The sequence below is a fragment of the Patiria miniata genome, unplaced genomic scaffold, assembly GCF_015706575.1.
Source record: "Patiria miniata isolate m_02_andy unplaced genomic scaffold, ASM1570657v1 HiC_scaffold_12, whole genome shotgun sequence".
Taxonomy (NCBI): domain Eukaryota; kingdom Metazoa; phylum Echinodermata; class Asteroidea; order Valvatida; family Asterinidae; genus Patiria; species Patiria miniata.
In genome coordinates, this window is record NW_024037050.1 from 4,235,716 (window position 1) to 4,258,009 (window position 22,294).

The 22,294-nt window shown below is 39.8% G+C and overlaps 1 protein-coding gene across 6 annotated transcripts in view; it reads right to left on the reverse strand.

The window, feature by feature from the left end:
• LOC119745803 (CMP-N-acetylneuraminate-beta-1,4-galactoside alpha-2,3-sialyltransferase-like) overlaps positions 1 to 22,294 on the reverse strand; it is a 70,471-nt gene that overhangs the window by 46,815 nt on the left and 1,362 nt on the right. For all 6 annotated transcript variants that reach the window (XM_038222431.1, XM_038222415.1, XM_038222439.1 and 3 more), the window contains exons 2-3: positions 6,333 to 6,972; positions 2,454 to 2,558 (exon numbers count right to left, since the gene is read on the reverse strand). The gene's annotated coding sequence lies outside the window, so the exon portion shown is untranslated. The remainder of the gene's footprint in view (positions 1 to 2,453; positions 2,559 to 6,332; positions 6,973 to 22,294) is intronic.

Here is a 22,294-nt window from a genome sequence, read left to right on the forward strand (position 1 = left end):
TCTGCAAATGAAGCCTTCGCACACGATTCCGTGACAAATAAACCTTTCCATTGACAATGTTATTACGATGAAAACATCTGCAATTTAGCTCCCAGCAAAGTTACATTACTCTGTCCTGATTGGTGGATCCCATGGCAACGGCAGTGGGATTCATCACTGTATGCAAATACAGGCAGAAACATGTGTTGCGTTTGTTTGTTTCTATAATAACATTTGTAAACAATAATGTCAATAATTTTCCCAACCATACCATATGCTCTTGGATATATGAAGGGCTTTTGAATCCTACACAATAGTATGCATTGAATCCTACACAATAGTATGCATTGAATCCTACACTACAGTATGCATTGAGGACACAAAGGCAGTTTATTATCCCCAGGATTTTTAAGGCTTTTTAAGGATTTAAGCAGAGGGAAAAGCACATCCTTTGCAACAACTTCCTTTGAATGTCTGGCAGCTTTCAGATACAATGTATACATTGTAACAACAGGTCAGTGAATTACTTCCCTCCAACCTTGATCAGCTGACCGACTGTCCAGTGATATGCCATTCACTGGCCAGCTGGCTATCGAATCAGCGTATACATGTACCAGTATATGACAGTTTTCAAGGGCTTGTAATTACAATGTATGTAATCACATCCCTTTAACACCCGGCGTCTTTGATGAGCCTTCATGGACTTTGGTTACATAATGGGTCTCAAATTTCTCATAAACTTTAAAGCTACAGTCCATCATTTGCAGCTATCCAAAAAGTGACTGACGTAATTATTGTTGAAAAACGTACTTAGCTGAAAGATAGTAAGGGGACTAAACTCCCTGTGAAATTATTCTTTCTAGCATGCTGTCATTTTGAAGAAATCAACGAAAGAAGGCCTTTCCAACGGTGCTTCTTAAGACGCACCGTTGGAAATTTCTGTTTGTAGTTCGTTGTTTTTATTCAGCGAAGCGCGCGCAAGCGTTGACACGACGCACACGCACGGTTCCTATAATTCATCGGATCAGTGCGCGACATCGCGTAGCTGCATTCGGTTCAGTAAGAACGTGTCTCGGACGCTGGATTCAGGCCCAATTCAAAACATGATTCAGCAGCTTTTGATTTGAAATCGAGATCCTAGAATGCTGTTTTTCTCGAAATATACAGCTGAAGCTGAGCTGAAACTTCATCAGGTTAGTTGTTCAGCACCCTTCTTTAGATTTTGAGTAGGTGTGTTGCTTCAAACAAACAAAATGCACAAATTACAAATGATGGACTATACCTTTAATATTAGACAGTATTTCAAGCCCCTTGAGTATGGTGCCTAATTGTTGGTAGATACATGTACCATATGTATAAGACTCTGGTGTTATTATTATTATTATCAAAAGCCACCAAGGAGCATACCAGATTCTGGTGGAACACCGCCAGCTGGGTGGAGTCATGAAGTTTGTATTGTTTTAAGTTTTTAAAAACTTGTCAAGTGGAAAAGAAAGTTCAAAGTTAGGATTTGAAAACATCTGGCGTGAACAGCATCAGATTCAGACAGACATGTATCAGACAGACAGACAGCGTAGGATCTTTTAATACAGGAAATTCATGTTACTGTACATGTACATGTGTGAAATAATGTCATGGGACGAACAATGTACAAGACTTGTCTGGGTCTATTTTTGACTTCGCTCAGCAAAATTACTGCAAATTTTGAGGGTAATTAAGACAGTTCAGGGGTCTAGACGTCCATGCTGATATGTTTTTCTCCATCGAAGATTTGGCTTTAAAGGGAATGTACATCATTGGCTTTTGCTGCAATTTTCAGAAATGAACTATTTGAGGGGTTAGTATAATAGATCAAATATTGTTACACTGACATGTTTGAAGTTTTGTGTTCAAAAATGCTGGAAAAACCAAGAAAAACAAAAATGTTCAAGTAGTCTGGTTCCTCGACTCCACTAAAGATAAAATGGATCAAATTATAGATGCCAGAAAATTGTAAGGTAAGGGAACCAGTCTAGCTGGCCTGCACCCGTTCATGAACAGGTATGTAACCAATAGCAAACAAAATTTGGACTGAAAAAAAGTGTAAAGTTGGAGCAGTAGTTGAAAAATAGTTAGGTTTTTCAAACGGTGGGCGGCCGACCACCGTTGGAAATGTATACAAAAATACCATTTTCTTGAATATGACTTCACACCAGGTGCCATAATTTTACAGGGTGCTTTAGACTGTCATTTACCAACATCCTAGTAAGGTGTTTCGTAAAAACTTGGTAGTTTTTTTTTCTCGATGTTTGCAAATGTTGTATATTCCCTTTAACATGTTAAATTTAATAACTGAAGACCAGTAAACATGCCTACCGTAGATACATGACCGAGTCATGTTGGGACAATATTGCCATAACCCCGAGGTCAAACAAACAGACCCAGTTCAGTGGGGTTCCCCCCTTGGTGAACACGCATTCCCAACTGAGGGTTACCTTTATAAACACATGATAGTGGTGAACTTGAGACGTGGTGCTTGCGAAACGTCTGTCATCTGCACAGTGCTGAGAAGAAGTTGGTTGGTTCGCTGGAAGAGGGGACTGAAAGGGAAATGAGAAAAAAACAAGAAAACAAGCCAGGAAATTGTCATTACTGCCACCTCTTATAACAGGATAATGTTTTTGCACGAAGACGCATGAAAAAAATAATAACGATGGCAAGGACTAGAAAAATCTATTTAAAAAAATGCATAAAAATTCAAGACTGCTCATTCCAGGATTGAATCAGAAATCTAAAATCCAACAAACATACATGCTCATGTAGAAATTCTAAATATTGGGGATTGCACAGTCCTGGTGTTCCCAAGTGATTGATGTTGTTCATTGTACCGGTACATGTACAAGAAAGCAATAATAAATGAGTGTACATGTATGCACATACACCTGTTGATTAATGAAGTGTTTTTCTCCATTATTGTACACAAGAAAATGAAGGTGTTTACATTTTTCAACGCAGTTTTATTTTATTGATTATTTGTCATGTTATAAATACAAATTACCTGTACATGTATATAGTTCTTTGTTTTTAGTGCTGCGCATTTTTAATAATTCAATATTCGATTATTGGAACTTAGATATGATCTATTCAAATATTTGAACACTTACATGGCGGTAAAATCTTTGTTTAATAAAGATTATCTACACTGTACATCAATGTATTTTTCGAGATAGCTGACTTGCTGACATTTGACAGATTTTAAAAATGGGCTAATATTCCTCACGACAGCTCTCACATCATGTGCACGAGTGGCTGTCCACAAAAAATGTGACATTTTGGGTCATTCCATAAATTTGGGGTCCAACTTAGTGTGTCCCTGTTACCATGAAATATACACACAGTATTGTGTGTATATTTCATATACACATACATAGGCCTATATGTTATGTTACGATAGCTGTGGCTATGAGGTCCCGTGTGTTGTGTAATGCACGTTAAAAAACCCAGTAACACTTATCGCCAAGAGAAGGGGTTTGCCCCGGTGTTTCTGGCAGTGGCTGCTTAATGCGCCGCAGCACCTTGTAAACCATTATAAAGGTGCTACATAATGGTTCTCATATTTCTCATGTACATGTACATGTACTTCATTTACCTGTCTCTAATAATAGACATAATTTCCAGCGCCTTGAGTACCTAATTGTTGGTAGATATGTGCGCTATATAAGACTTCGGTATTATTATTATTACCGTACATGTACAGTACGGTACGGTACAGTACGGTATGTACATGTACCGGTACATATGTACATGTACAGTATGTATGTCATGTGTATATATTATGTAATTCAGGACACACTGTTTAATGCCTTCTAACTATCTCCAAGAGTGATTATCTCCAAGAGTGATTATAAAATACACGTACCGGTACTGGGGTACCTACCAAACAAATATAAAATAGTGTGAAGTCAATTCGGGCGATTCAATGCAGTGCGCCACCAAGAGTTTGCCATGGAGAGTTCATTTTTCCAGTGCATTGTGGGAGATGGTCGACAAATTCGCAGCACGGGATTTGAAATTTTTAGTTTTTCTGGTCAGTATTGATAAAATTATTAGCGTATGACACGAGTATCTGTCTGTCCTTTTCTTCTTGGTGGTTTTTTTTTGTAAGGCGGCAGAACGATATGCCCCAATCTATTAAACAAATTAGCTCAAGTTGTCTACTGACCCTCATTCAAATGGGCCATGTTTTGTCGACAGTGAACTTAAAAAATGGACTCTCCATGGCAAACTCTTGGTGGCGCACTGCACTGTGAATCGCCCGAATCACAATGATACTTGAATGGCAAATTACACAGGTCAGGTGTAACAGAGACACAAAAAAAGGTCACACTTTTGGACCCCACATTTATGGAATGACTGATTTAACATACATGTACAATAAAACTACTCAACTTGTCATGCTTTACAACATCAACTGGCAATGTCTGGGACATTTCTTCTCATCTTCACAAGACGGCTCACATGGTATTCAGATTTTCGGTGGATGATCGACTATTCGGATATTAAATATATTCGGCATGCAGCCCTATTGGCTTCATGATGAATGATGAACAATGAGTGTTTCGCTTGCAAGCTTGTAATTACTGCTATCTAATTAATTAATTAATTGCACTGCTGCATGATGCTCTCACAAGCATCATGTTCAGCACATGCAGGCCTACTTGATGAAGTATCCCTCAATATTAAATTAACCCTTACTCTCTGAGGGTAGTTTACTGCATGTCAGTTGGTTATGCCAATGCCCTCCAGCTGCAGTATATTGGCAGATAAACTATCTTGACAGTGAAGGCTCCAATTGGCAGGAGTTGGAGGCCCTGGAGGGTGCCTGATACTGACCAGCTGGGGGCACTCACTTTGTTATCAGAGGACTCTCATTGTTCTCTGTGGCATGTATTGGAGTGCCTGTCCAGTTACCCTTGAAATGACATGGCAGATATTGGAGGGCCATGCAAAAAACATAGGAGATTTTCTTGAGGCACATATTGGCATGTGTTGGAGGGTCTAGTAGGGTAAGGGTTAATTACAAAAATATGACTATACTACAGGAAAACCTGTGGTATACCGGTACATGTAGCCTTTTTTTATAAATATGGGCGGACGTTTTTACCCCGAGTCCCGGGTAAAAACGCCCGCCAAACTTCCTCCCGAAAAGGGGGAAAATTTCCCCTTATCAATATAATGACCATGATATTATATTTGCACCTGATAGAGCAGACATGTAATGCATAGAACCACATATTTATTTCCTAGTGTCTCCAAGTGGTACTGAGATATTCAACAAAAACTTAAAAATCTGGCGTTTTTACCCCAGTTTATCCTGCCTGTCACAATCATGACAATGAGCAATTATCATTATTTAGAAAACGCAACATGAAATAACCTACCGGTACAAAAAAACGATAGCAAATCTTGCTAGGGGGATATTCTTATCTTTCCAGTTTCCCTTTTACTAATGATAGCAACATTTATACCCGTACATGTACAAGTAATTGAGCATGAGCGTCAATTGTATTCATGAACAGTACACTGTACATTGTGCAATGCAAGGTGGCTAAAAACAGGATGCTCACATCCCCTTGTGCACATTTGGTTATTATTCCAAAATATTTCTAAATTTCAGCAAAGCTTTGTCAATTCAATTTGTTATTAAAAAAATCGCCCTAAAATTTCCATAAAATTATGCATTGGATCTGAAATATGAGTCACATATTCTGCCTAAAATATTACGCATAAATACACTTGGCTTTCTAAGCCCTCAGTGCAGATTTGTTTTTTAAAGAGGTTGTGGAATGCTCGAAGACATTTCCGTCATTTTTTGTGTCTGTCATGATACGAGTACAAAAGGTACTTTCGAGAGCTGTTTTTCAGGTCCTGTTTCGACCCGAACGTGCAATTTGTGTAAAAGTCGTCGTTGGGGACAACAAACAAAACATAGTAAATCGTGACATAATAAACAGGACTCGTTTATACTACGCTGCATCGGGAGTCCTGTTTATTACGTCATGATTTACTATATTTTGTTTGCTGCCCCCAACGACGACTTTTACACAAATTGCAAGTTTGGGTCAAAACAGGACCTGAAAAACAGCTCTCAAAAGTACCTTTTGTACTTATTTCATGACAGACACAATAGTCGTTTTTATTTCATCACACCTTAGGCTACAAATACCCGAAAAATGACGGAAATGTCTTCGAGCATTCCACAACCTCTTTAAGTTTAAAATTTACAATTTACAAGGTTTAAATTTCAACACTTAGAATCTGCTAACAACAAGCCTGACAGCATGAACAGCAAGTTCTAACATGCCTGGTCTTACCTCTACACTGGCTGTGCATCGCGTGCGCAGGTCCAACTGACACTTGCCAATGTGATCATCTTAAGCATCTCAAGTCCCGGGATGCGATCCCTTGGCAATCTCCAGCTAAGGATCCTCTCCCCCCTAGTTGGAGATCACGGTTCTCCACCAAGTGGCCAATGCCTACAGACACCGTATCAACACCTCATTAATGAGCTGACTGGATGTCCGATGATGGGCTAGCGTCCCCTGTGCCCCGCCAACCCTCAGCGCAGCGCGGGCTAACCTCCCAAATCCAGGTTGAGGAATGGAGTACACCTGCCTCCCTAAAATGAGGCCCCCGTTGCAGAAATGAATTTACGCAGGGGTATGCCAGACATGAAGCTATCCCGTGGCATAAAATTAATCAATAATGAGGGCCTGCTGCTGAAGAATCTATACGGCGGGGGTCGTTAGACGTAATTGGAGGTTAACTCGGTCCACAAGACCGTACGTATATCTCTGACTGCCATTCTTGAAATCCTGGTCACATAGAGTCATTAACTGGAGGGAAAAAAACACAGACTTGGAGACGCTTCCTCGGTGACAGTAAGAATCATTAGAAACTGCAACATCCAAACATTGATGAAGGAGCGGCATGTACCGGTACTACATGTAGGCCCTGGAGAAGAAAAGAAAGAAAAAAATTGTTCATCTTTCAGTTCATAATACAATTAAGAGTCATAACTGCCTCTGCGTAAATTTCTATATTGAATTATTGCATTTGGGACAAGTACGGGAGAAACTCATGTGTACAGTGAAAACACTGCATCAATCTCCACAGTGTATCCCTTTGCATTGAAGTTTGCATTCAGCAGCAATTTCTGAGGTTTTTTCACACAACAATGAAGGCACAATATGATACTCATATCTCTGTGAAACAAAAGCATGCACATCAGAGATGGCTGCAATGCACAGGATCTGTATTCTTTCCACTCACATACATGTACATGTACATTTGTGTATGGTACCGTACTTAATACCTGTACTGTACATGTGTACTTGTATGCATGTATGCTGCATGGACATGTTTATAACATGCACGTTTTGTCAGCATACAGGTACACACAGATTTTAGATGCGTATTCATGTGAAGGTTTGGCTTTGAAATCTTTCTAAAAACTGCTGAACTCTTTGATTCTCTGGCAAATGTAGCATGTGTGTGCACATTTTGGATGAACCCAAACATGCCAAATGACACAACCTAAACCTGCGTTCATGGTGTTAAGACCCAATAGTGTGATGTCACTGTCAGTGTCAAACCGTGACACTATCCACTCCTAATAGGTCAAATACATTGAACATATGTACCCGCGTAAAATCACTGGCAAAGTAATAAATCCGGTTTGTGTGACCCTCAGGGTAAATCCAGAGGGTGAAATGAGATTCAAATACTGCACACACAAAATGATCTAGCACAGTAACTCTAAGGCTGTCATATACAAGCAGGGTTCCTGCACCTTTAGCTAACCCTAACCCACCTCACTCCTCCAAAATCCTCCTGGCGGTTTTGGAGGATTCTAGAGGATTGAGGATGAATGGTGATTGAATCAAATGAGGATTCTGGAGGATTGAGGATGAATGGTGATTGAAGCACATGAGGATTTTGGAGGATTGAGGATGAATGGTGATTGAACTTTGAAGCACAAGAGGATTTTGGAGGATTGAGGATGAATGCATTTTGAGGCAGGACTGTCTGATGATTTTGAAGGATTTGGCGTTCGTTATCCTTCATTTAAACATGAGTGCAAAGTTTTGGGATGAGGAGGATTTTGGAGGATTGAGGATGAATGCCTTTTGAGGCAGGACTGTCTGACAATTTTGAAAAATTTAGGCGGAGTTGCAAAATTTTGGAGGATTGAGGATGGTTGTAAGCAACAAGGGCCTAGGGGGTTAGGGTTTTAAGACAATATAATTCCATGGCTTTTCCATGACCGAATCACGACAATCCATGACCTACCGGTACATGTTTAATCAAAATACAGATCCAAACTGTAAAACTTGTTCCGTGAAAAGGGCTCAACAAAAGCAGAAAAACAACAAAACAAAGCAATATGCCTACTGTTTTTCGAAATTAAAAATGTGAAACTCGGTTAAAAAATAACACTTTTTTTTTTTCTTAGCCAAGTCCATCAAACCGTGGAATTGCCCCCACATGTACCATCAGCATAAAAAAAAGATATGTAGTACCTACGTGTACAGTACATGTACATACAGCGTGAATTTAGGATGAAATACGGACTCACTGGTAAGTATTGCGCATGCATTTAATTCAGGCGATTCACAATGTAGTGCGCCACCAAGAGTTCGTCAGGGAGAGTTAATTTTTCCCAGTGCATTGTGGGAGATGGGCGACAAATTCGCAGCGTGGGACATTTGAAATTGTTAGTTTTTTCAGTCAGTAGTTTCATAAGCGTATGATTCGAGTATACATGTATGTAAGGCCAAAAAAAAAAAGTCTCCCGTTTCTGGAATGGAGCTTGCCCCAAAAGTGGTGCGGCGACACAGCTTTTTTTTTTTCACTTTTTTTTTCTTCAAATTTTGCCTGATGACTGCAAATGGTGCCCAACTAAATTTAGTGCAAAATGTATGGGAGCCCAGAGAGGCCACATAAAGCTTATACTCGATCATAACCCCATCTATAAACATGTTAAAATTGTGCAGCAGCAGGATTTCAGTCAAACCAGTGAGTTTGGCGGTTTTGAGACATCATCTTACATTGAAAAATAAACTTTTTAATTTTGCCGACGGTCATGGCTACGGCGACGCGCGCGCAGACCAGAAACCAGAACCTTTTGGGGGGGGGGGGGGGAGGGGGGGGGAGGGCCTAAGTTTGCCTCTTCTTTTTTTTATCAATATGGTGTTTTTTGTAAGGCAGCAGAACGATGTGCCCCAATCTATAATAAATGGGCCGTAAACATGAAAAATGGACCCTCCATGGCAAACTCTTGGCATGCTTGGTGGCGCACTGCATTGTGAATCGCCCAAATTAGGAGAGTGACAGGTCACGTGAGAGGGTTAACCAATAATAGGGTAAAGAAGTCCAATTTTCACAGAAGTTTGATTAACATACATGTATGACACCGGCATTAAATACACTAATAAACAATGTACGTGATTACATGCCTCTATTGAAAAATGGCGCTTCTTGGTACACGTGTACGCAAGACAATTGCCTGTAGTACATGTATGTGATCAACATTAACATGTTCCAATAGACCAGGAAACACAAGAAAAGGCTGAGGTTTAGCTACGTATTTATTTATGTACATGACCTGTGGTTCTACCGGTACACGCACAAACAAAATTCACTAAATACTCATTACTGCTTGCCTCTTTATTGAAGAAAGATGCTCCTCGCGAGAAAGATGACAGCTAATTCCGTAGCTGGAGACCAACAATGTACTGGTACCAAAGGACAAAACACAAAGACGGCAGAGGTTTAATTTGCGCATTTGGTTCCACCGGCCCGGAAATTGAAGCACACCCATGAACTAAGGCTACGTGTATACATGCATCTTTCATTAAAAAAAATAACACTAGCCACACTCCACGACGGAATATCGACAATAAACGACCTTGAAGATGAAGCGCTTGCCTTTACGTTGCTAGGTTACCAAACAGCCTGCAAATATCCGTTTGTTTTATTTTTCTTCTTTTTTTTTTTTTTAAACTGCGTTTCCCTCCTTCACAATACCGACACCCCTGCTCAAGCAGAACTAATCGGAAATTGCAAATACTCGGGGTTGCTGTATACGTCGGCAATGAGCTACATGTACACGTGCAATATTGATGGGTAGTTGAGGCTGCTCTATTGTTACGAAACCAGGTTGAAGTCGTCGATTAAACAAAAGGCTGGCATCTCTTCAAATATGAAGGTTTCAACAAAAAAAAGGTCAAGCCAACAATATGGTCTGTTGCCTTGGAAACGAAACAGGGATGAAAGACAAAAGGCTTCTGTGAGGACCTACAATGTACACAGCTGTTGTTGTCGGTCTGTGTTTTGAATTTTACGTAAATACCACGATGATGCGCAAAACCTAAACTGCATCACAGCTCACCCAAATGAGAATAATACATCTTTAACTGTTATTTTTTTTGGGGGGGGATAAACATTTTAAACATTCAACAAGATTCCCTGTAATATTACACTGGAAATGTACCTGGGAATGAGGTATCATGTCGTGATAATTTTTCACTAGAGATGAAAGCATGCGCACAAATTAATATCTTGTATTTGTTTTGTTTTTATGTCTTTGTTTGTTTTCTATCCTCTTTCATTTTTTTGTTTTTAATTATTTTGGGGTTTTTTTTGTTTTAAATGTTGGTTTCAAATGTACACATCCGGCATATGGCCACAGAAGTTGCTTCTGCTTCAGTACTGCGTAAACACCCTCTAGAGGGTTATAAACACGCATTTTGTTGTACCTTCATGTACATTGTATACTGTAATAATCCTCTATGTACCGGTACATGTACGTAGGAGTGAAATTTTGAATTATTTACTCCTACCGGTACATGTATTATCACCTGCATTCTTTTTTATTGGTCATGCATTATTAGGCCCCAAAAAAATTAATATTTGGTCTCTGGTCAGACCAAAGTTCCGGAAGTGACGTGGCCACGCGGCTTTTTTTTTTTTTTTTTTTTGCTTTTTTTTCTTTTTCTTCTAGCTTGGATTGTACAGACAAGGTGGGGGTACTATTTTGCTTTTTTGGTGTCCTCATGTACATTGGTGTCCTCCATAATTTGCCTTGGTGCCCTCGATCATTTGCCTTGGTGCAATTTCCCATTCCTTGGTGCTCTTTGGTAAAAAAAAATGAGGAGGTGCGGAAATAGAGGGCGCTGTTGGAGCTACCGCGGAACATTTTGGAAAAAAAAAAGATCGACGCGCATGATTAAAATCGACGCGCGCGCTGACCAGAGACCAACTTTTTTTTTTTTTGGCCTTATATTAAGCACATGAGGTACATGTACCGGTAACGATTGACAAACTGTACAAAAAGCGCTGACATTTATTTTACCTGTATTACCCATCATATAATGTTCAGGCAGATGTTTCAATCAGGAATGGCATTAAATGTGATTGTGAATGTGAGCGTACATTGTACATGTACATACATACATTTACATCACAAAGCAAAATCTGCCAAATACAAATGTAGCATTGAAAAACAAAGACCACAATGATAATCATCCATGAAATTTCCACACAGCAATCGGCAAATTACACTGCACATTGTCCAATGCACGTACCGTGTAGTGCTGTGCACTTTAAAATCATTTCTTTTATCCCAACTTGGACTGATTTCGAAACGCACTGATTAAAGATAGCATCTGCCAAGCAGCCTAAAGTGGCCGCCCATCAGGATTTGCGTGCACCTGCCCTTGTCGAAAAATGGGCATAGAACCTATTAACCCTAACGTCTTATGAACTCTAACGTCTTATGAACCCTAACTTCCATCTTATGAACCCTAACATCCTAGCCATCACTTTGGGATAAAGAACTGAGTACTACAGAATACTACAAAAATTATGTATGCAGGCGCAAATCTTCAAAAAAAGGAATTGTTTACGTCATACTCGAGAGCTGGACACTCCATTATAGCTAAAGGGGTGTTTCGAAAAACAGAAAGTAAAAGTGTTGAACAAAATCGTTGGAAGTTTATAATTTTTGACTTGTTTTGACTTTTGGACTGAAAAGTTTTGATTTTTGGACAGAAAAAAATCAAATCAATCTTTTTCGCCTCGGGTAATTATCAGCATTCCAGACTCCAACAAGTCTTCAACATAGTGTTTAAGACCTCCCAAGCACACATTTATTCCCTTATTAAAGAAGACATTTTTGCTAATATTCCTCATGGAAATGATGGAAGCACTCAAATCATGCCCCAAAGTGCCTGTCAAAAGAAGTGTGGCATTTGACAACAATAAAACCACACAATTTACACCATAACATCATGGACAATTTTCATCTTCTCCACAAGTCCTCTCAAATTTGTCAAATATTTGAAAAGAAAAATGCTAAATTCGGATTTTCGGTTCATGATCAAATATTTTAATATTCGACATATTCGGCCCAGCTCTAAATTTGGGATACAGATTACATTTTAGACATGCTGATTCCGTCATCTTAAGGAAATGGCGTTGTGATTTAATTTTGTTAATGTTTAGCAAATGTTTTAAATACCATTTAAACGTCAAACATTCAGCCATTTAACGAAGGCTGACACCTGCAGACCAGCGAGATTGATCTACAAAGACTGAAATAGCGGGCAGTCATTGAAAAAGTAAAAACCTAACTACAGCGCACAGTTGTACATGTACATGTACATGTACAAAATGTACATGTACCGGTATGTACGGTATATGTCCGTGTACCCTGAATGAATAATCAAGTATTGAGGTGCTTCAAGGTTTGTTAAAATTAAATAGGTTTGAAAACATTATTCATTATTTGCACTACTGGTATGTGTGTTTACATTTGACTCAAAAGAAGATTGCGTGAACACAGGTTCCTTTTTTAGAATTTGAGTTTCTATTAAACATGTTAAACGTTCTCGAAGATTTGTAAACGGATTAAAAAAAAAAAACGGAAAAAAAATATTTGCCGAAAGGTTTAAACGTGTAAACATGGTAAACAATGGTAAACATGTCAAAGCACCACTGTGGAATCTTTGTGATTGAAAGGATTCAGTTGTTTTACACGTTCAGTATTAGTACACAACTTCACAGGTTTGCAGACTGCTCGTGAAATGTACTAGAAACTTTAACCAAGCGGAGAATATAACCAAGCGGAGAATTTCACAAGTTTGCAGAATGCAGACTGCTCGTGAAATGTACTAGAAAATTGAAACCAGGTGGAAAAATTATATTGCCAGGACCTACATGTATCTCCCGCAGTTTTGTCAGACTGACTACACTTGGTGCTCGGCCTTTAACACATGGTGAAGTGCGAGCCCCAGTGGTGTGTTAAGAGTTGGATTAGAATGCTTCAACACCCAGAGCAAGGAACTTGTGAATCTTTCCACTACAGCAACGACTTACTCAGCTCATCAGCTGTGTGCAGGTGCACATGCTTGCACATTCATAACATCCATCCCCCCCCCCCCCCCCCCCCGAACACATCTACCACAGCTGCCCCCCCCCCCCCCTTCCTTCGCAGAGGGGAAATTAATGCAAGTTAGCGGTCATTTGTATTACAAACTGAATTTTTTATTTTTTTTGCATTTCGTAATTTAGTTAATTAACTTTGCCAAGAATGCTTCACAAAACTGAAGTTGTTTTTCATTCACTTTCACAGTGTGAGCCACAGAGCCAGTGTCATATGAAATTCTGGTCTCTTTTACCCCGCAATTCCATGAGAATGTGCAATTCCATGAGAATGTGGACCCATCGTGGCTCAGGTGAAAGATGGAAAAGTTATGAAATCTTCAAAATTAGAAGCACCATAATCTCAAATGTGGTATCAAATTAAAGGGGACAACGAGACCTTTCATTTGAATGTGCCAGTGAGATGTAATAATTACAATGTATAGTTAAGGGTATTTTGTTTGGTCAAAAAAACTGGTATTTTGCAAAACCTATGGATTTGAGGTACATGTAGTCATTTTTGGCAACTTGTTTTTCCAACATGCAAAATTATGCAAGTGTTAGTATTATTGTGGGTTTTTGTTTTGAACTTTGAAGTTGAAGAGATAACGGTGCATATTCTATGCCAAAAGAGTTTTTTTGTTTGATTATTAGTTTCATAATGTTGAAACTTTATCAAAGATGGGCGGACAAACTATTACATGAATTACATACCGGTACATGTACCATAACGTGAGTTACCGTAACGCGAGTTACCATAATGCGAGTTACCGAAATACATGTATATCCCTCCAGAGATGTCATGATTGATTAATTTTTAATAATTGTAATGGTGGAATATATACATGTATGACTTACAGTAAATGATAGAGTTACCGTAACTTGAGTTACCATAATGCGAGTTACCGAAATATATCCCTCTAGAGATGTCATGATTGACTAATTTTTAATAATTGTAAAAATGGTAAAGGTAGAATATATGACTTACAGTACATGATACCCTAAAAAAGTTTTTCCATCACTGGTGCACTGTATGAGGAAAACTTTCAAACACAAGGTATATTCAAATTTTTCCAATCCTTTTTGTGTAACGTGAGACTTTACCAATTGTATGTAAAAAACTTATTGCAAACCAATAGAAGTTTGTTTTGATCGTCACTTAATTTCAAGGGATCTTCTGTCAGAAAAAAATCCACCCTGAATGCTTTGACTTCACTTTGAAGTGAAATCTAGTCAGTGATGATATGAAATTCTTAGAGATTCTGAAAAGAAAACGGTAAATTTCATCTCCGACAGCTCACCACGGGTGTGTTGGCCATCTTGGAAAACGTAGCGAACACTGAACTCACAAAGACTGTTAGCCTTTGTTGCTAATGTTAACCGACGCTAATGGCAAAGAGTCGGTATCACTTGCGCACATGTTGCCAACGATGGCAACAGTTAGGATTGTTCATGGATTACACCTGATACCACTACCAGGTGTAATCTTGTAAAAATTATCACTTGCCACATGAACATGTACAGCGACGTACATGTGTACATGTACATGCACATGTACATGAAAAAAATATTTTCAATGTCTGGAATCTTCATACATACGTACATGTACTGGACAACTGAACTGTATTAGGAATCCATTCCTCGAACTACTGGAATCAAAAACTGGAATTGATTTTATTTGATTTTGACATGAAATTGCCAAAGCCTAGTATCCAATACAGTACATTGTGAAACTTGAAAGGGTTTTTCAAACTCAAAAGCCTACATGAGCACACCAATGTATACGTGTACACAAAAATGCTGTCTAAAATGAAACATTTTGTAAAAACACAATTTCTTTTTAAAAGTCAGTGCAAATGGCTCACTCAACTTCCGCTTAAACAGATGGGCACGATACTTTCAATGCCACAATGTCAATTTACACCTTTGTGATGGACAACATCAAACAACGCATTCAATGAGAACAGCATGCATCAGAAGTGGCTCTTCATCACCAGCGGCTCGACTTGACCTCAGGTGGCTGGGTTTTCTCTTCAACGCCTTCAGAGTGCGACGCCGGTGTCAAAAGCCGCTCCGTTTGCATTTCAAGTGGGTTCCTGTCCATTGAGGTGCGCGCTTTGGATTCTTAGAATGCAGAACCATGGTGGGATATCAACACCACGTCAGTAAGATCACTAATGACCGGGGAGTAATTAAGAGGCCGACTACCGTATAATGGCTTCAGGCTGTTTTGAATATTTCACACAATCAATAATTCTGAACGGTGTCCTGCATGCACCAATCCCCACACAAACCCATTTTCATGTTTCAAGGTACATTTTATACCGGTACGTACACGTACATGTACGTGTTGGGCGCGATCGGTGGATTCACGCTTTCACTCAATCGCACAGCAATGCATATTTATGCATGATTGGTCGATCCTGTAGGAAATCTCAGACTTTACATACCGATACATGCACTTCCCTTTTTTATAACAATCATGCGGCGCCGTGAATTTGAAAACAATGGCGGCACAATCATCCAATAGCGTAGTGCGATCATCCTATAGCGCAGTGCAATCAGGCGATAGCACAGTCCACAGGAAAAAGTCGAAATGATGAAGTACAGGAGTGGTACAGTACATGAATGCGGCTTCAAAAAGCTTTTTGTATGGTTACACATGTACATTATGTACAGGTACTGGGCACATACATGTACATACCGGTGTGTGTACCTGTACACCATGTACGGTACTGATCAAAATAAGCCAAGGGAGTCTCATTTAAAAACATTATACGTAAATGTACACACTATACATGTACATACCCTGTTCACCACACACCATGCAAGACAATTCTTCTAGGCAAAAGATTAAAGTTTAAATCATCCTTTTTATAACAGATTAAATTTTCTCATCCTTTTTTTAATACCCCTAGGGAACTAGGCAATAAATCGTCCACGTAATCACTTTCATCAACAAACTGGCTCGTAGGGTATTTGAGTAAAGGCGCTCTTATCAGCATTGCAATGTACATTGTACAGTCACAGATTTGGTTTCACATGTACATGTACAATACATGTACATGTGTACAGTACATGTACAATACATGTACACTGTACATGTGTACATGTACAATACATGTACACGTGTACGTGTACACGGATGCGATAAATGCATCACTACACGTGGACGTGTATCAGCGTATCGGGCTGCCTACGTGTACCCGGTGATGAGTAATGTGCATATCTGCAAGCCTGCAATAATCCACAACCTCCATTAGGTAGAGAGGAAGACTTGGGTTGAACTTGAAGCAACCCTTCCCCCTCACATGCTGACAATACTGACGCAACACATTCAAAGTTACAGTGACTGCACATGTACATGACACACAGGGTTCAGTTAAAATGTTAATTGCAGTAACTTACATGTTTGAGAAGATGTATTAATTGAGAGAAGTTTACAGTTGTAATGCAATGTACCTGATACAATGTATAGGATCATTTATTCTTTGTGCTTTTCATTTTTTTTTTTTTTCATTTGAAGCAACAAAATGGCTCAAAAGCTGAAGCAGGATGTCCAACAACTAACCTGTTGAAGTTTAAGCTCTGACTACAAATTCTTTTCAGACCAGAAAAGAGATAAACTACATGTCTGTGCACAATTTTTGGGGTCTCGTAAAAACATGGGCTCACAGGCACTTTTTAACAATCGCCTCCAGCGACTTTTTTTCCCCTTCCAAACAATATCATCAGGCGGAATAATTTCACAGGTAATTTGTCACTTGTCCTTTTGTTGCTTTTCAGCAAGGTTTTCTCATCAAATCCGGCGGGTCATTTTTGTGCCCAAAGCAGACTGTTACCTGCGTGAATACTTCCAAATGCGGCAACCCAACCAAAAGGCGTACATGTACGCTCCGAGGGACCGCAGCGACACGACAGACCAAGTCAACCATGACTTGGTCGGCCTAGGGTGGTGGGTTCGTACTTGGGATGATGCAAAGGCTGATCGGATTGCCTGGCGTGACGTCAATCGGCTACGTGGGGTTAGTCCCCAGAGGGTCCCAAGTCGTTCCCTCTCTGGTGTGAGAACCGTGTCTGATTTAGTGGTGTCAGGTTGGACTGCTTGACATGCGCATATTCATTGCCGCCGAGGAGGGAATGGGATAATGATAGAAATATGGGAAGGGCACTGATTCATTCCAGGGGATATCCTTTTGTCGTGGTGTTACCGGTGGTGTGACTGTCTTATACTGCACAGCCATCCAATGTGATTACTTACAATGCCGCTGACACCTAAAAAGCTGGCACCTTCACTCGTCAATACACATGATCAAAAGGCTGCATGGTTAAAAAGGTAATGAACCCAATACCCTATTTGCCACAATGTACTACGTATCAAAAAAAAATTGATCCTAAATAACTCTGTTGTTTACCAATGGAATTAAACCAAAATTTCAGGGCCCAATTTCATAGCGCTGCTTAACAGCCGACTTTGTGCTTACCAAGCCCCCATCTATTTCATAGCGACCGTTAAGCAGTAAGCACAGCAAAAGCACGCTTAACCTAAGAAGAAAAGTTTGCCTAAATCAGTGACGTAACAATAGAAATCTCCATTCGCGCGCAACCGTTAGCATGAAATAGTGCTTAAGCAGCAGCGTGATTTTCTGCTATAGTAAGCACAACTTTTGTGCTTACTGTTAAGCAGCGCTATGAAATTGGGCCCAGATCATGTAAACAATGCATATTTAATGGAGCGAGTTTCATCAGCTTTGTGCAAGAGGGTGAGAATTAAACGCCATAAGACTTTCAGAATGTCGATATACAGCACTGGAGATGGTGGCGGAAGGCACGTGCTGCGGCCGAAAGCTTCTGAAGGAATGCAGGATCACCCCTGATGTCATTGCACACCTCCTCAATCGTACCGACCTGTTGCGCCAAGCGATCGACATCAGGGGTGATCCTGCATTCCTTTAGAAGCTTTCGGCTGCAGCACGTGCCTTCCGCCACCATCTCCAGCAAAGTGGCAGATTCTGAAAGTGAGTAATTTTTTTTGTATGGCATTTAAATCTGACCCTGTTGCACAAAACTAATTAAGTCGCTCCATAAAGTTTGTCATGCCTTGTTTACATGATCTGAAATGTTCGTTTAATTCCATTGGTAAACAAAAGAGTTATTAAAGATCAAAAGTAGCACATCTTTTTTTTTGACACGTAGTATTTGACAATTTATGCACCGACTAATAACAAGAAAAAGCAGACTGCATTTCCACCAATCAATTTTGTCATATTCAATGCTGAGAGGGTCGACCAAACAGCTAAATTTCTTTTTTCCATACCTTTTTACACACTTCATGTACCCTACCGGCATGTACAGCATGCACAATGATAAGTTTCTGTACATACACAAATGGGCTCCGTGTACAAGCACTGTACCCCCTCAATGGTAAGGAAGGGAGAGTTAGGGGAGACCACTTGGAGTCGAACGCATCGCTGATGCCGCCTGATGCTCACGCGAAGACGCTGTTGCTTGGTGCACATTCAGAATGAAATTAGTCATGCCTACATGTAATTCCCAATTTAAGCCCGGTTCATACTCGGCGCGAAAGCGAAAGCGAATTTGTGACATCAAGGTAAGTATTTGCGCTGCAAATTCGTAAAAGTTGAACATATTTCAACTTGGGCAAAATTCGCAGCGAATGTTTCATGACGTCAAATTCGCTTGGCATTCGCATGGAGTATGAACCGGGCTTTACATGAACCAATACACACACACGTGGTGTGTCCCGTCCATGGTGCTATCGAAAGTGGTAAAAAAGTGTCCTCTCTTGCTCGCGCACGGAGCACATAGCACATAGTATGTACAGGTTTTGGAATTTTACATGTTAGTACATGTATTTGGAAAGGACAATGCAGTGCAGTCCATGTACATGTATACATGTACATGTACACACTTTCAGCGCAAGCAAATTTTATGTTGATGTATACATGTGTACTAAGTACATGTACTTAAATTTTACAATGAAGCACCCCTCCAACCGTTAAGTGCCATCAAGAAAGATGCTCACTTGGCTTAAACAAATCATGGAAGGGACAATTTACTGTCACCCACAATATTGTGTTTTCAATTTTCCGCTGATTTACGGTACTCATATTCTCCTTTTGGGTCAAAGTCCAAGCAACAACTTTATTGTACGAACATGTTTACATAAGGTGGGTTTTATCTTTGGCAAATATTTCAATGTACGCACTTCTATTTGTGTAAGGAGTCAACCCCTCTGACTGTGACTTTTCTTGGCCATTTAGCTGAACATGTAGCAGTGGTCGATATTTGATCAATTTTAAAGAAGAAATTTCAGCTATAAAAATTAATATTCCTCATAGAAACTCTCAAGTCTAGTACGATAATGGCTTTCAACAAAAGTGTGGCATTCGACAAACAAGTGATCTGCAGATCGCACGTGTCGCCTTTTTTCGCAGTCGACCCATAAATGTTTTGTGTTCTTTAAAAAATATCAACTTTTTGGAGCAAGTCTAAACAATGACCTCAACTGACCCCTAGATAACCTTTGACCTCCGATTTCGGAGGGGTTGTCATGAACCCCCACCCAAGGCTAACTCCATCCAAGTTACATACCCCAACATTTAAATTTATAATCCATCAAATTTGGTAGACAAAACATTTGAAGCATTGAACATGTTGAACAATGAACTCTAATGACCCCTACATGACCTTTGACCTCAGTAATCCCATGAAGAATTGTGTCTTCCCACCCAAGGGTCACATACGTATGTATGTGTTTTATGTAGTGGCTTGATGATTCAACCCAATGCTACTGCTGCTGGATAGGTTTTTGATCTTCATGCATACTTAATAATAATCCATTACACCCCCAGACACTCTAATGATGTCATTACGGTCCCCCCCTGCTTACGGAAGACCATAATTCAATTTTATTGTCATTAACAAAATAACGTTTCACTCCTGATGAGGTCACTCAATGATGAAGTAACGGAATTAATCGGAAATGAGAAACCAAGCATGTCTGAAGAAGGAACGTGGTGCATACTAATTGGGCATTTGAACAAGCAATCATGGGTATAGCGGACATTATATCATTTGGTACTAAAAGTTTTTTGCTACAGTTGTCAAACCTGATGATAGGGGAGGGGACCAATCAGATGTGCTTGCTGTTCATTTTCGAATAATTTAGTATTCGCTTACTTGCAACTACATTGATTGAATATTCAGAACTGCCACCTGCAACTACTGTACGTGCTGCCCTGGTCAAACTTACATGCAGAGCGCGCCAGTTAAAATTTGCATGCGGCAATCGATATGGGCAACTGGATTGTTTTGCTGTAAGTATTTTATAATCAACAAGGGTTTTAACCTACTAAAAGGATGGGAAGAATGAACTACCGTTGATAAAAAAAAAAGTTGCCATCGACAAAAAAAATGGCACCTGACAAGAAAGCGCCGAATTTTACAATAAAATAACATCACCAATTAGGTTTCCTTACCTACCCTATACCGACAGCCCCTACCCTAATTTCTTTATGGGAAAAATATAGAAAAAACACCCAAACCATCACTTTTTACCTTTTACCCTTGATTACATGCAAACGCCTCCATAGATGATAGTACACAAAAAAAATTTGCAAAAACAAATTTCCCTGCCTACCTACCCTATTTTCAAATGCCATGTAATCGGAAGCAGAACCAATTTTGTTTTTGGCCTTAGGCAAGACCCCGCCTCTTGACCTCCTCGATTTTGACCAATCAGTGGGTGCTTTCTACATGTATATCGGGTCATCGGTCATTCACCCGTTTGCGCATCATAGACAATGGATAAAAACATGTGTCACGCGCTCTGTATCATGTTACGCGATACCGTGCCCAGCTGTTGTTGAAAACTACATGTAGTAAATATTAAGCACCAGTCAGCTGTTTACTGCCCTAGGGTTTGTGTATAGAATTTAGAAAGGGTAATGAATCTCACAGTGCAGCCAACCGTGCCTGTGGATTTGGTGAGAAACTTGTCTGGAAAATACACTTTTTTGGAGGAAAAAACACACTTTCGGAAAAAATATAAAATATCAAAAAAATTGGGGCGGGAGTTAGGTGATGAAAACCTAAACATCAATGTTGATTGGCCTGTGCGAACAAACTAGGGCAGCTTTTATGGGCGGAAACCAGTTCAAGCTTGTTCCCTTACTCCCTTTTACCGTTCGAAAAGAGTGTTTACAAACGTGATCCAGTCTTCTCATTATCATAATCGATGCATCGCGCTAGGCAACGGAATCGCACTCGGGATACGGGGACCATCGAATGTACGCTGGGCATGAAGACCACATTGCATTGTTCAAACATTAACATGAGTCAGAAATTTAACGTGTTCACAATCGCGAGGGGAGCTCTCGGAATTGAACGGGAAATTTCACTTTTCATCCTGATCGTAAGTAAACTTCAGTACAACTATCTTAATCATTGATGTCTACTTGTACCTCAGGTGGCGTATCTAGTAATTTGTAGGCCATTTTGAGGGTGAAATCTGATGTTTTTGTTGGGCAATGTTGGGTTTTTGGGTCAAGGACAAAATTGTGTTGCTCGGCATACATGTATACGGACTAGCATGATTAGCTTGGGCCCTACTATCGCCGACCTTGTCCGAATGTTAAAAAGGCGGTAAGTTGGGTCCAAGTTACTCGGACTAGAAATTTATTAGAAATATTTATTAGCCTCCTCGATCGAGTAAGTATTTTCCATAATGATATCAAGTGGAAAAACATCCCAGACTTCAAATTCTGGGAAAAACAACCTAGGAAATTTAGCGAAGAAAGATTCCCATACATGTATCTGGTCATCACTT